The sequence below is a fragment of the Rhinolophus sinicus genome, linkage group LG09 (genome assembly GCF_036562045.2).
Source record: "Rhinolophus sinicus isolate RSC01 linkage group LG09, ASM3656204v1, whole genome shotgun sequence".
Taxonomy (NCBI): Eukaryota; Metazoa; Chordata; class Mammalia; order Chiroptera; family Rhinolophidae; genus Rhinolophus; species Rhinolophus sinicus.
This window is the reverse complement of record NC_133758.1, coordinates 19,757,162-19,772,673: the sequence shown is the minus strand read 5'-3', so window position 1 is coordinate 19,772,673 and position 15,512 is coordinate 19,757,162. Positions and strand designations below refer to the sequence as shown.

The 15,512-nt window shown below is 37.7% G+C and overlaps 1 protein-coding gene and 1 non-coding gene across 5 annotated transcripts in view; both read right to left on the bottom strand.

The window, feature by feature from the left end:
* The window catches only part of DYM (dymeclin), a 269,770-nt gene that overhangs the window by 235,684 nt on the left and 18,574 nt on the right, over positions 1–15,512 (bottom strand). The window lies entirely within an intron of this gene.
* LOC141567022 (small nucleolar RNA SNORA40) lies at positions 13,767–13,895 on the bottom strand. The gene has a single exon (XR_012489422.1). It is a non-coding gene; the product is annotated as a small nucleolar RNA SNORA40 (small nucleolar RNA).

The window sequence follows — 15,512 nt, the reverse complement described above, 5'->3', positions numbered from 1 at the left end:
TGCCTCCTCAACAATCACCACTTCGAGTCAGAAGCATCTGGAGTGTCCAAATGATAAACTCCGTGAGAACAGGGTAAACGTCTCACCCACTCATGTATCCCCCACCATGCCTGGTCCAGTGGTTCAGCCAGAAGAAAAACGCTTGGTAATTACCTATCAAATAAAGGATTCACAGATCTCTGTTTGTTGCAATGTCCCTGCAATTTCTGCACTCTGAAGCGTTACTTATTTCTACAAAGAAAATCAGCCAGGCACACCCCTGCCAAAAGCAACACACTTATAATAGAATTCCTTTCCTCCCATCCCTCCATCCTTCAATTTTCTAAACTTCTTGGAACATTTTAAGAATAATCTTCTTTCCCATTTGCTTGATTTAGAGCTAAAATGAGGTGGCAAGCAACTGGGATGGTTGGTAACTGTTGCTGCGTGTTATAGGCATCTCTGCACAGCACTGCTTTAGTTAAACAAATGAGCTCAGATGTTCTGGCAGCAGGCAACTAACAAATCATCATTTGCAGTAAATAAAACTAAAATGGGGCTGCAGAATCTGCCAATGTTTCCAAGATAATTACAATTAGAAACCCAATGGTGTTTCTGAAGACAGATTTGGGGCACTGGGAGCATGGAAAAAGGGGGCAAAAATGGAGCAGTCAGATAGACCAATACAGATTAAATAAATTAGTACCACACAGAGTACTTCAAACTTACTGTATGCATACATAAACTCCACTAGTCCGGGTCAATTTGAAAAATGTCAATAACATTTGACATTAGGCTAAAGATAAATACTTAAAACTAGTAATCTCTTAATCAAACTTTTGCTAAATGAGCTAAATCTACACAAACAACCATATTGATCCAATGGCTCTGTCGGAAGCAAATCCGTGTATGGTGACAGCCTCTCAGGCTCTTCCTTCTCAGGGCTTGGCCACTGTATTATTCCAGCAGCAACATAAACAGATGGAGTCACAGAACAGGAGCTTCAGTTTTGCTGGTGACAGCCCAATGAACAATGAGACCGATGGGACTTGGAGAGCTATGCCCAATGCCCAAGAAAAACACACACATATATCACAAGAAAATGTGAAGCCAGTCTAGGGATTTTTCCACAGTTTTAAGAACCTTCACTAGGCTTCTTCCGTAAAGATAATTCAACGAGGAAGTGATCATTACAATTTTCACAACTAGAGGGAAGTTTTTAAACATTACCACTGTCATCTCTGGGCTATAGTCTGTTCCCTTCCTTACATTGTTTTCATGAAGAGAATCTCCCTCAAAAGAGATCTGTCTGTCATCAACCTCAACCTCACTCTCTCCACAGGCTTCTCTGAAAGCTTAAGCGACAAAATTCCCCAATAAATACCAATAATACAGCTGAATTATTTCTCAGTTATATCTCAAATAATCAATGTAACCTATGGCACCTCTGCTGGCTACACCAACATACATCATGACAAAGTTAAGTAACTTGGCAACAAGTAAAATAGAGCAAAAGCATGACGGACCTTAATGTCATGTTTAAGGAGTTTAAATTTTATCGTACATGAAATGGGAAGCCATTAAGCACAGACTCAAAAACACACACTAACATACTCTTGCAGCAGCAGCAAGGTGCCCCAGGGATACAATGGTTAAATGTCTGACCCTGGCTACAACCATCTTGAGATTGTTAGGGCAAAAAAAAGAGAAAAAAAGATGTTAATAATAATAAGAATGCCTCTATGCTGCATATGATAACACCTAACCAAGTATCACAACCACTATAATTAACCACTGCTGCCAAGTGTTGGGCCAGCAAACTTGGATAAACCACTAACTAAAGCAGAACACAGACAAGTACGTAATCTTAAAAATTCTAGTTTATTTCCACTAAAGTTAGATACCAAATTGGAACACCTGGAAGGAATACAAATACAAAGAATATCTCTGTGGGGCAGCCAGATGGCTCAGCTGGTTAGAGCACGAGCTCTAACAACAGGGTTGCCAGTTCGATTCTCACATGGGCCAATGAGCTGTGCCCTCCACAACTAGATTGAAGGACAACGACTTTGAGCTGATGGGCCCTGGAGAAACATACTGTTCCTCAATATTCCCCAATAAAATCTTAAAAAAAAAAAAAAAAAAGAATATCTCTGCATCCACCGGAGTCACAGGCTGGTCACTTTCAATACTTACGCACCAGTGTACCACCTCTCTCTCAACTTGACCACTACCATCAATTAACAAACTCATGCACACTGGCTGTGTGGATTTCCAATCATGCAGCCCGGCCTACACTGAAAACAACATACACCCCTGGTATAATGGATAGAGTACAGATTTTGAAGCCACATATTTAAATTCCAGCTTTCTCATTTCCTATCGACATGACCTAGACAAATTATTTAATTTGAGAGTCTGTTTCCTCATCTGTAAAATGGAGGTAAGGATGCCACCATCTCATAGGATAGCTGTAAGGACTACACAGCAATGTATGGAAAATGCCCAGCATATAGCTCAATAAATATGAGTTCCCTCACCCAACAGCAATAAAGCAAAACCACAAGTACTAAACAGTCAAAATTGTTTATATTTATTCCTTAATATATCTTACAAGTAATTTACCAATCTTCCCTATCATGGAAGAGAGGGCAAATATAAAACAAAATTTAGTAATTTTTGGCGTATTTTTACACGTTGAAATAGTCTCCAACAGCTGTATCAAACAAGTATAGGTGATCTGCTTTGATTTTATTTACATGAATGTTTTACTACAGTCAAGTATAACCCTAGTGGATTACAAACGATATCAAAATTCCTTATTCACCTAACAAAAATTCTCAGTAACTTTTAATAAGTGGCAGAACAGAAACTTAAATCGAGGTAATTTTTCTTTTTTAAAAGGAAATGGTTTGTATATTATATTATTGTAAAAATGAAACATGCTAAAACCACCATGAGGTAACACTACACACCTATCATAACTGCTAAAATAAAAAAAGAGTGACAACATCAAATGCTGGCAAGGGTGCAGAGAAACTGGATCCCACATACATTACTGGTGGGAATGTAAAACGATACAGCCACTCTGGAAAATAGTTCGGCAGTTTCATATACGACTACACGTGCACTTACCATACAACCCAGCAATTGCACTCTTGAGCATTTATCTCAAAGAAGTAAAAACTTAGGTTCATACAAAAACCTGTACACCAATGTTCATAGCAGCTTTATTCATTATAGCCAAAAACTAGAAACAATCCAAATGTCGTTCAATGGGTCACTGTTGAGACAAACTAAGGCACATACAATACAGAACACTACTCAGCAATAAAAAGGAATCAACTGATACACAAGACAACTTGAATGGATCTCAAGGACACTATGCTGAGTGAAAAGAGCCAATCTCAGAATGTTCCGTGCTGTATTATTCCACTTACGTAACAACTTTCTTGAAATAACAAAATTATTGAGATGGAAAACTGATTAGCAGCTGTCAGGGGTTAGAGATGGGGAAGGAGGAAGAACGGGTGTGGCTATAAAGACAAAGCACAAGGGAGCCTTGCTGGATGAAAGAGTTGAGTATCTTGACTGGTGGTTTCATGAGTCTACACATGTGATAAAATTGTACAGTGTACACATACACACAAAAATGAGTGCATGCATAACTAATTGCTGAAAATGCAATAAACTTTGTGGATTGTACCAATGTCAACTTCCTGGTTTTGATACCAAACTATAGTTATGCAAGATGTTACCACTGGGGAGACTGAGTGAAGATGCAAGTGACCTCCCTGAACATTTTTTTGCAACCTCCTGTGACTATAATTATTTCAAAATAACAAGCCTAAAAATTGAAATCATAAAAATGAAGCTATGCAAGAGTTATACAAATATACACAGTTTTAAATTACACACATATACACAATTTTGCTTGAACAAGATTATGTTCTATGAATAGTTTTGCAACTGGCTTTAACCACTTAGTATGCTATGGACCTTTACCCATGTCTATGAACATAGGATTGTTTTTAATGACTATACGCTGTTCCAGCGTGCAGAGGCACCATTGCTGTTTATTTATCCAGTCTCCTTACTGGTGGACATTTAGGTTGTTAGCAATTTTTGGCTATCATAAACACTGCAATGGACATCTTTACACATGTATCTTTCTACATGTATTTCCGAACTTGTCCAATAATCTCCCTAACATAACCTCTAGAAATAGAACTGCTAGGTAAATGAACACGTCTGTTCTGATGACTATTGCAAATTACATTAGAGAAAGATTTCATCAACTATCATTTCTACCAAAAGTATATAACCGTGGCCTATGAGCCCACACATATTCCTAAATTTGCAAAATTATAAGCACACGTCTTTTTACACCAAATCCAATGATCTTTATACTCAGATAAGAATGTGTTGACATTAAGCATACATAAGAACCTTTAGGACAAATACAGATTTTCTTTTTCCTCTAAAATGGCCTATACAAATTCATAAAAGATATGACGTCTAATTGGCAAATTATTATACTACTGTAAATTTAAAGCAAATTCTATTCAACATCACCTAAATTCTTTCACTGTATCAAGCAGTCAAATTTTTGCATTATATAACATAGAGGGGGCGGGCATATCAAGAACTATTGTACAGAGAGTTTACAACTTCTTTGAATTTCAACTCTGTTACAATCCTCTGATACCACAAACAACTCTGGCCTTAACTTCAACAATGTTACAGTGAACAAGACACAGCAAAGTTCAGTTGTGATAGAAAAAGAAAAAAATATAGCAAATATTAAGTCAAAAATTGTGGATATTTTTTCATTATAAAAACAGATGATTGACTGTATCAGCTACTTATGCAGCAAATGCCTCCAAATGTCATCAGCCACAATTCATGAGGTGACAGGAGAGAAGAGAAACAACCCTGGCCTTGATGGTTAGATCTGCTCTCCACCACAGCCTCATGGAGACCTTGCCATTAGTTTGTGAAGGAAAAAATAAAAAGACTGGAGCTGAGTGTTACAGTGTGTGTGCATCCCTTCACTCACCAACACAGTAACACTGTTAGGTGGCAAGCAGTTTTCCAAAACTGACAAATAAACAAGAAAGAACATTTGTTGGTAGGCAAAAAAAGTGAATTTCATATGAAGCTTGTAGTTGAAGAATGCAAGTTTCCAAAACCAAAATAAATATATAAAATGGGTCATCTCAGAAACTGAATACCTATCTGATAATTGTCACACATCAAAAATATGTAAGAGTGATGGACAATATTTTAGTAGCTGGTATAACAGGTCACACAGGCTACAACTGACAAGTAAAACACTCCCCACTGGCGTGAGTGGAAGCAGCAGCCTTAGGCTCATAACTTAATTGATGCCCTTATTGGCTCCTATGTGACGGAGCCCACACTACACAGCACGAGAAGGAAGTGTGGCCGATAGCAGTTCCTACAGCCAACATTTTTTTTCTTTTTCGTCTCTCTCTTTTCTTTTCTACCAACCTATCTGTGTCGTTCTGCATCTGTCCACACTTCGGATTTTTAACGAGGTACCGAGGGACACTGCCAGGTCATGGTGTGGCCCTCAGGGATTAAAAAACGAAAAAAGAGATCAAATAATACATAATCTTAGAAAAGAAGCTTACCAATTGGTTGTAGAACAACACTGCAACCTAAGAAGTCTTATCATGTTCTCAAATACAGAAGTATTTGGGTTCCACATAAAATCAAATTTTTAAAAATTGTTTACATTACAGAGAAAATAATCAATTTTTAAAAACTAAAAATTGCAACTAAGTATACTCTTAGCAGAACGTCATTAATTTGAACTCTACTAACTTAGAATTTGGGGTTATGTGGCTAAAATTAAGTTGAAACTGACTTTCATGTTACATTTTAAGCAAAGTATTTCAAAAAGGGAGGAGATCTGGGAAAGTATTGTTTAGCCTTCTACAAAAGAAATGTGTTTAAAAACTTTAGCATATTATTTGCTGGTCTGCAAATAAACTTGCTGATTAGATATAACTTGCAATTTGTATAGACCTAGGTACATAGTACTCAAAAGTTCTCTCACCTTGATTATTTCATTTGATTTCTTTTAAAATCCCTGAAAGATTGAGGAAACTATCACTGTATAGGTGATAGAAAGAGAAGCTAAGAAGATCTAACTTTCAGTTGATACTCTTTCAATATGAATAATTTTAATTTAGCTACTTTTTATTAAAGCAAACACACATAATATCACACTGCCACTATTAGGCTGGTGCAGAAGTAATCGCGATTTTTGCAATTATTTTTAACCTTTTAAACCACAATTACTTTTGCACCAACCTAATAGTTGGAACATCTATCAATACCTAAAAGAAGCTGTGTCATACATGTATTATCCATTATAAAACTTACATCTATGTTATGATTAAAATCATGTAAAATTGCTTCTGGTTGGCCGAGACTCAACTAACTGGTAGGTGCTCTGATCAGTCATCCGAGGACCTTAAGTTGGGAAATACGAGTGAGCAACCAAGGTCAACATTCAAACCTAGAAAAACAAGGGATGATCAAAAGTCTTCCAAGCCGGTTGGGTCTGTGGTAGCCCAGTGATGAGCAAAGTCAACAAGAGAAGCCACCAACTAAGAGTCAGGGTATTGACTCCTGATCAAGAGAGAGAAGTGCAAGGAGCACCTGGTCCAAGGTCCTGCCTTGGAAGCGACTCAACAGGAATGGGCTTATCCGAGTGTGAAAATGGTCCTGACGTCAAGGGGAAGAGACTATCAAATCTAGAGCCCATTAAAATGCTGGAAGCAGGGGAAGAGCAATCACAGGTTTAAACGAAGATGAGCTGAAACCATACAGGCTGTTCTTGTGTTGGAAATTTGACCGTTAAAATGCTCTCAATAAAGATTTGCAATTTTGTCCCCCCCACCAAAAAAAAAATCATGTAAAATGCATGTGAATAATAACTGGAAGAAAACAGAAACATGTTAAGTCTAATAACAAAGATGGTAGGACAATAGATGACTTTTTTGTAACAGGTATGAAATCATAAACTATAGTTTGATCAGGAAGCTAAATTTTTAAATTATATATTCCCTGATTCACAGCTTTCAGTAATTTAGACTGGCTTTATCCTACTTGTAAGCAAACCAGTCTAACATGTGAATCTCAATAATGAAAGATGATAAACTCATAGTTCAAATCTGTTAATGAAAAGCAGATGGGCAGAAAGCTATTGGGAAAATTACACATAGATTTTTTTACCATACATTTGCTGAACAATCAAAGTAACTATAATTATGAAGTTCATAAAATAAACACTGAAAATGCTAAGTCCCTTTCACTGAAAATTCTGCCATAAAATGATTTAAAAATTGACATTTTATATTAATAATGTCATTTTCAGCCCACAATATACATACTCTGACAAATTACATAATGTTTGTCAGTTTAAAACACAACCTTGGTAAATCAACAAGTAACCATTCAGAAAAGTATGGAAGCATTTCTGAAGACTTTTTTCTCCTTACCTTAGCAAAGAGAGAATTACAGAAATCATTCAAAAAACGAACTAGAATCAGCCCATTCAGTGGTTAAACACTGGGAATGTTAATGTTTTAAAAGGGCCTATTCATAGGAAAAAGTCAAAGGATAAAAACTGCATATAAATTTATTATAGCAATTTTTAATGCACCAAGCAGAACCATAAAGGTATTTATAGTCATGCGATTCACAGACAATCCCATATGCTGTCATTCAACTGCCAAAATGAAAGGAACTGTAACTATTAAAGTGTCAAAATTTCAGCAACTACCATGCAAGATATACTGTATTTATTTTCTCAAAAAAGTAACAGAAAAAATGACTTACAAATTCAGATTCCAGTCAACACGGTGAGAAAAGAAAAGAAGGGTGCACTTGGAGTAAAACTTACCCCTTTGTTTTAATGTTTTAAACAAAGCTGGTTACATTCCCCCCCCCCCCCACGTAAACTTCTGGTTTAGGGGAGGGATCAACCCTGGGCAAACTCAAGTGTCTTCTAAAATGATTTTGCATAGAAAGGCATAAATGAAAGAACAGGAAATAAAAGTTTTGACTCAAGGTGTAAAAACTGAACTTCTTTTGGTCCGTCAATTTGAGAAAATAAGATGCCAAAAAAAAGTCTCAAATCACTTATTCCCTTAGTAAAATGGCCTAATATACTATTTTGGTCACTGTTCAAGTAAACCCATGATGAAAGGGTTTAGAAGATGGTTTCGTAGTTATCCCAGTCCCACCTCAATAACAGAGCAGATGGTTTCAACTTGAAAAGTTTTAATAAAAGTGCACATACAGTGTGCCAAAGAGAATAAAAATACAGAAGTAGAGTCAGGCATCAAAAATTCAAAGAAAAAAATAATTTTACAATCACTTAATTGTTTCTGTCAGTGAAAAACTTGTGACCTAATTCAATAAAAGTCTCTTTTCCTGTTTCTCAGCTGAGGAAACAGATGAAGAAACTCTGAGAAAGGATCATTCAGGCAGCTCCCTTTAAACAGAGAGCAGACATACACCACTCAAAGCAACGTTAAAATACTGGATAGATTATCCATCAGCTTGCATGTATTCATTGTAAAGAATTATTAATTTACATTATAAATAATGGCACTCAAACATAAAGTACCCGTTATGACCTATTGCTTTGAAAGTACTTGAAAATGTGAATACATAATCTGGTGATTCTTTCCTCAGAGATTATCATATAATTTGATGTTATAGCTGTAACCATTATTTGAAGCTCGATCTGTGATTCTGCTCCCAAATGGAGATTGTGTAGCATGATGGCCAACAGAATTCATCTCTGGAGCTACCTAAACCTGTTTTAAATCTGGTCCACACCAGTTACTAACTGTGTGACCTTGGACAACCTCCCTAGGTCTGTTTTCTCTCGTACAGAAATAATAACAGTACCTACCTCATAGACTGCAGATGAGAACTAAATGAGGGAATGCACCCCTCAGGCAATGAGCCCAACACCGGGCACACAGTAAGTGTTCAATAAATAATTGCTAAATTAATGATGATGTTTACATTAACCAAGCCTCTTAGCTGAATGTACACTTATATATATTTTATAATATAAGACAGATCCCTAAAAGAAAAATCAGACTGGTAACTGGAACTTAACAATCCTGAAGAGGAATGAAGGACATTTAAAAGAATTTTTTAGATAGTGCAACAAACTGAAGCTTAACAAACAGTGATGTGGTACATACCTATAATGGGTATTATTCAGCCTAAAAAGGACGGAAATTCTCACATGCTACAACATGGATGAGCCATGAGGACATTATGTTAAGTGAAATTAGCCAAACACAGAATGACAAATATTATATGATTCCACTTATATGAGGTGCCTAGAATAGACAAACTCATAGAGACAGAAAGTAGATTAGAGGTTGTTACCGAGAGCTGGGGGAAGGAAAAATGGGAGTTATTATTTAATGGGTACAAAGTTTCTGTTTGAAATGATGAAAAGTTCTAGAAATGTACAGTGGTGATGACTGTACAACATTGGGAGTGTACTTAATGCCACTGAATCATACACTTAAAATGGTAAACTTTGTTATGTAAATTCGACCACAATAAAGCAAACTATGTGAGTAAAATGTCTACATATTATAAAAGTTAGTAAATTATGGCAGACTAGACTCAGTTCCCAAATACCGACATTAAAACATGCTCATCTTGGGCGGCCAGATGGCTCAGTTGGTTAGAGCACGAGCTCTGAACAACAGGGTTGCCGGTTCAATTCCCACATGGGTCAGTGAGCTGTGCCCTCCACAACTAGATTGAAGGACAATGACTTGGAGCTGATGGGCCCTGCAAAAACACACTGTTCCCCAATATTCCCCAATAAAAAGGTAAAAAAAACAAAACGGGTGTTCCCTTTTTTTAAAAAAAAACAACAAAAACATGCTCATCTCTGGCATAAGAAATCTTAAAATGGCCAAAAGTCCGATGTAATGTATTTCCTTGCTCACTGTTCTGCCACACTGGACTTCTGCGACTCCTCTAACATGCAGGACTTATTCCTGCTTCAGGCCCTTTATACCTGCTCTTCCCTCTACATGGAATGCTCTTTCCCCAGAACCTACATGGCTCACTCCTTGATTTCACTAACGTTTCTGCTTAAATGCTTCTTCCCCAGAGACCTCTATCTAAAGAAATCTGCAGCTTATATTTGCTCCCATCCTGTCACTCTGCATGACCTTGCTCTGCTTTTATTTTCTTCATTGCATTTGGTATTTCCTGAAATGACTTTAAATGTTTATTTTTTACTTGTTTATTGCTCAACTCCTCCACTAAAATATAAGCTTTGTGAGGGCTGGGACCTCATCCCTCATGTTCACTGCAAGATTCCCAGCCCTTAAAAATAGTGTCTGGGAAATGGGAGGCATTCAATACTATTTTTTGATAAATAAACTTTTGAAATTCACATTTACCGAAAGGGAAATATATCATATAAAATCATTAATTTTTAAAGTTAGATAACAGTAATACAGTACAATCCCATACTTGTGGGGGGAAAAGACAGATATAAATACATGTCGACCTATAGGTATGTGCATTAGAAAAAAAATGTATCGAAGAATATATACCAAAATAACAGTAATTATCGCTATGTGATGAGAATATATGACTCTTTTCTCTTTTGTTTCTGTATTTTCTAACTTTTCTACAATGAAAGACTTGTGATTTTTTTTAAAAGATTATTTTACCAGCAAATCAACTACTTAAGAACTCACTCCACCTATATAATTAGGGATATGCACAAACATTTGGCTACAAGGAAGTTTATCCGAGTTTTATATATAATCATGAAAAATAAGAAATAACCGAAATGTTCTGTTAGTTAAATAAGTTATGGACAGCCATAAGATACTATTCTACAACCATTTAAAATTATGTTGTAGGAAAATACGGGAAATGTGAGTTAAACGATGTGTAGGACATGATGCAAACATTTTTAAATGAGGACTGAAAGGATATACACCAAAATGTTGAAAGTGGTTACTTCTGATTGTTATTTTTATCTTTCTTCCTGCCTTGCGCTTTTCTTATTTAAGGTTCTAAAAATGAACATGCATTAATTACTCTGGTACTCAGAAAGATGAATTTAAGCGACTGTGTGACTGTGCCAAAAGCTGCCTTCTTGCCTTATTTGAGCGCCATCTAGTGCTCACTATGCGTAATACAATTTTCACAATGCAGTAAGGTTTCTAAAAAGTAGCCTTCATAAAAAGGACATTGTGTCAGCACAAATAATACTATACTCAGTGTCTGTCCTAATTTTTAAAACAGCTGAACAATTAATTCAAAAGAGTCATAGGATTTTTAGTCAATAGGATAAAGCAGTCATCAGAAAATTGGTTATATATCTGCTGCTTATTTTCATCCCTCAAATATTTTAGACTAACTCTCAAGACAGAGCTCTTGCTCTTTTTTAAATGAATGGTATTTACTCCTTGAAAGAAGAGGAAAGTCAGACACTTTACACGCCTTCTGGTGTTTTATCCTTCCCACAAATCTCAATGGTGGGTATTGTGCTTTCCATTTTAGAGAAGCACCTACAGGCTCCATGAGATGAGGTAGCTTGCCTAAGTTCACAAAGCTAGGAAGTGGTGGAGCTGAGATGCAAGACAAAGTCGGTCCAGCTCAAGATCTATGCTTCTCCTACCATGCTTCACTGCCTCCATTCTTCACTTTTCACCCCAAATCACTGCACCTTTCAGTAAAACGATTCTCACTCTTAATAAGTATATAAGCTGTCACTATATTGCTCAGCACCGCTCTCAAATCCACATCTCTAAGCTCAGTAAGTATTAATGCTCAAATCAAAATCAACTTAAAAGAACTTCTTAAATATATTATTCTAATAATGCTCCGTTAGGACACATCAGTTTTATAAGGATGTAGAACTTCACACCTTCATTACATGGTGGTTACATGACTGCAGCTGCCCACCCTCTGGTTTTTCCTGGCCTAGTTTCTCTTCTTTCCTGTTCCTGCCAATCTATCATTCGCTCTACCTAAGTAGAAACCTCTCTAAAACAATACTTTCCACCAAATCCACTCAATAAGAACCTACAGTCCCTCAGCTTTCTAACAGGTGTGCTAAAACTGGGCAACAGGCAGACAGATTTTGATTTCCCCATTCATCCCTCTGCAGTCAGAACCCCCACGCCCTTCAGAGACTCCAGGCCACTAAACCTGAGCAGCCTTACCAGTTTACTATGAAATGCCATGAAGTTATGTTGGTAAGCACTTTCAGTGCTCCCTAAAAACTGTTCCCAACCTATAACATTTGTTTCTCATGTCCTTCCAACATAAACTGGAAGAATTAATGGAAGCCATTTGATCATACTTCATTCACAGCACAAGAATCACTTCTACCCATATGTATAAGGTTATTCACTGCCGCAACATACGTAATAACACACTGACAGCATTCCAAATGGTAAAAGTATACTGCTATATTAATTTTGGTATATTCAGCCATAATATGGTATGCCCCATCAAAAAGAATGAGGAAGCTAATATATAGAAGGCTCTCCAAGATTTAATCAATGAAAAAAAAGCACAAAGTGCAGAATATGTACATTATTATTTCTCTAAAATTTGGGGGATGTATGTGCATATTTGTTTGTTTGTTTGTTAAAGGTTATTTTTTTCTTTTTGTTGTTCCAATTGGGTGTTGTCCTTTTTTAAGGAGGGCACATCTCACAGTGGCCCATGCGGGGATGAAAATGGCAACCTTGGTGTTATTAGCACAAGGCTCTAACCAACTGAGCTAACCGGCCACCCCCTGCAAATTTTCTTGTATGTGCATGTTCTATGGTCCAAATGCTTGTAACCACCCCCCCCAAATTCATATATTGAAATCCTAACCCCCAAAGGTGATGCTATATTGTATAAGTAGGTGGCACCCTCATGAATGGGATCAGTGCCTTTTATTAGAAAGACCCCAGAAAGCTTGCTCACCCGTCCATCCTGTGAGAACACAGACTGCCGGCTGCGTACCAGAAGCGGGCCGTCACGCAAACATGCCGGTGCCATGATTTCAGGCCTCCCGCCTCCAGAAATGTGAGCAATCAATTCCTGTTGTTTATAAGCTACCCAGTCGGTGGTGCTTTGTTCAAGCAGCCCAAATGGACTAAAAACAGCATGAAACATCCCTTAAAAGGACATCTAAGAAAACGGATAACATCGGTTGTCTCTGGGGAAGAGAACTGGGTATAGGGGAGGACGAAGGAAACTTGCCACTTTTATAACCTTCGTATCCTTTGCATTTTGAATAGGGATATATTGTTTTTCAGACAAAAAGTAAATAAAATTATAATTTTTTAAATTCCGTCTACAGACACCACGGCTCCTCCATCTCTTCCTACCACCTGCCAACACTAGGGAGGGCTCCAGCCTGCAGATCAGGCCCCGTGATGAACGCTTTGCTTTAGGCAGCCCAGTAGCACCCCTGGCCCACACCCACACACAGACCTGTGTCCTGCCGTCATGCTTTTGTCCATGCTCTTTTCAAAAGTGTCTGAATTCTCTCTTACTCGCTCCCCTTCTAAATCATCCACCTCCTTCAGGACTCTGTTCACATTCCAAGCCCTCCAAAATACTTTCCAGAATCCTGTAATCCTGACCATCCCACATTTAGAGGGTATCCATGTACCCTCTAACTTTTTACGTGTCTAGAACATGTATACCTGATCTTATGACTGAATTATTTTTTTTATCATGCTTCTTCTTATATGTATCAAAACTCATACTGCACGATGAGTTCTGGGTTGCAAAAGGGGATTTATTTTTTTACACCTGTCTGTAAGTCTTTGTCTACAAATTAAACAAAAACAAACACAAGTGCTATTAACTGAATTATTTTTAAAAACAAAACAAAAAACTGTGTAGTAAAGAAGTAATAATTTCTGCTAAAGAACAATGACTACCGCAATATGATGCAATAAGAATATTAAAACCTCGCGCCGAGGTGGCTCAATTGGTTAGAGCGCGAGCTCTGGGCAACGGGGCTGTCGGTTCGATTCCCACATGGGCCAGCAAGCTGTGCCCTCTGCAACTAGAATGAAGTCAATGAGGTGCCACTCAGCTCCCCAGTGGCCAGATGGCTCAGCTGGTTGGAGCATGGGGTTGGAGGGCGGGCTTTCAAGCACAAGGTTGCCGGTTCAACTTCTGCAAGGGATGGTGGGCTGCGCCCCCTGAAACTAACAATGGCAACTAGATCTGGAGCTGAGCTGCGCTCTCCACAACTAAGATTGAAAGGACAACTTGACTTGGAAAAAGTCCTGGAAGTACACACCGTTCCCCCATAAAGTCCTGTTTCCCTTCCCTAATAAAAATCTAAAAAAGAATATTAAAACCTGATTACGTCCTTTCTCATGAAAATCTTTCAATGATTTGACATTAGGACAAAGTTAAAACTCCTTTGAACCCTCAAATCCCCCAAACCTTCATCCTTCTTCAGTTTCTCACACTTGACATGTTCTTCCTCACCACTGGGCTTTCCTTACAGTGTTCCCCCACCTGGACCAGTCCTCTCTTATTCCCAAGCTCCCTTTCCTCTGGCTCAGGAATCGGTTTAGAGGTCACTTCTCTTTGGCTGCCTCCTGAAAGGAGTACTGTGGTGACTGGGGCATAGGGGTGGGAAGGAGACCTTTCATTAAATGTCCTTTTGGTACCTTCTGAGATATGAACCATGGGAATGGATTACCTTTCGAAACATAAATGACATAAATGTGTGCCACTTCTTCCAAGAGACCTGTTCCATTCTAACTCGGGCAATGAGATGGGTGAACCTGCTGTGTTCATGCTTCCCTGTACTTCTTCTGCAACAGCCTTTATCACACGTCACTACAGGCTTACTGGTTTCCAGAGAGATCATAAGCCCTCTGAGGGCAAGAGACATTATCTATCATTATCATTGTATTCTGAGGAACAAAGGAATAAACAACAGTTTATAAATAGGGAGAAGTCATCCGGGCCAGCGATTCTCAGGGACGAGCATGACACATGTTATGAATGTGTCTACACGCAACCTGTCCTCATAAGGGGATACTCGGACTCCTAGGAACCAAAAAATACTAAACACAGTTGTGTTTTTTGTTTTTGCTGCTATGATTTAGAAACATGTAAAAAGAATCAGCCACGTAAATAGTTTTAAAATATTTTATTAAGGAAAATAAACAGCATATTACTTAAACTCTGCTCTTGAATTAGTCTTGATTTTATTTCAGACCTTTGCTTCACAAGCAATTTTAATAGAGTGAAAAGTTAAAAACTATTGAAGAATCTAAATAAGATTTTGCAACCATGCCTAAAAGCTCTAATAAAATCTGATTACTCTGGTGCCAAAAATAGTTTACAGTAAGAAAGGATTAGATTAGGCCTGCAGGCCTTAGTGTTTCTAAAAAAATTGGCAGACATCAATTTTTGGCTGCAAAAATGGGCTATACTTGAAGACAACACAT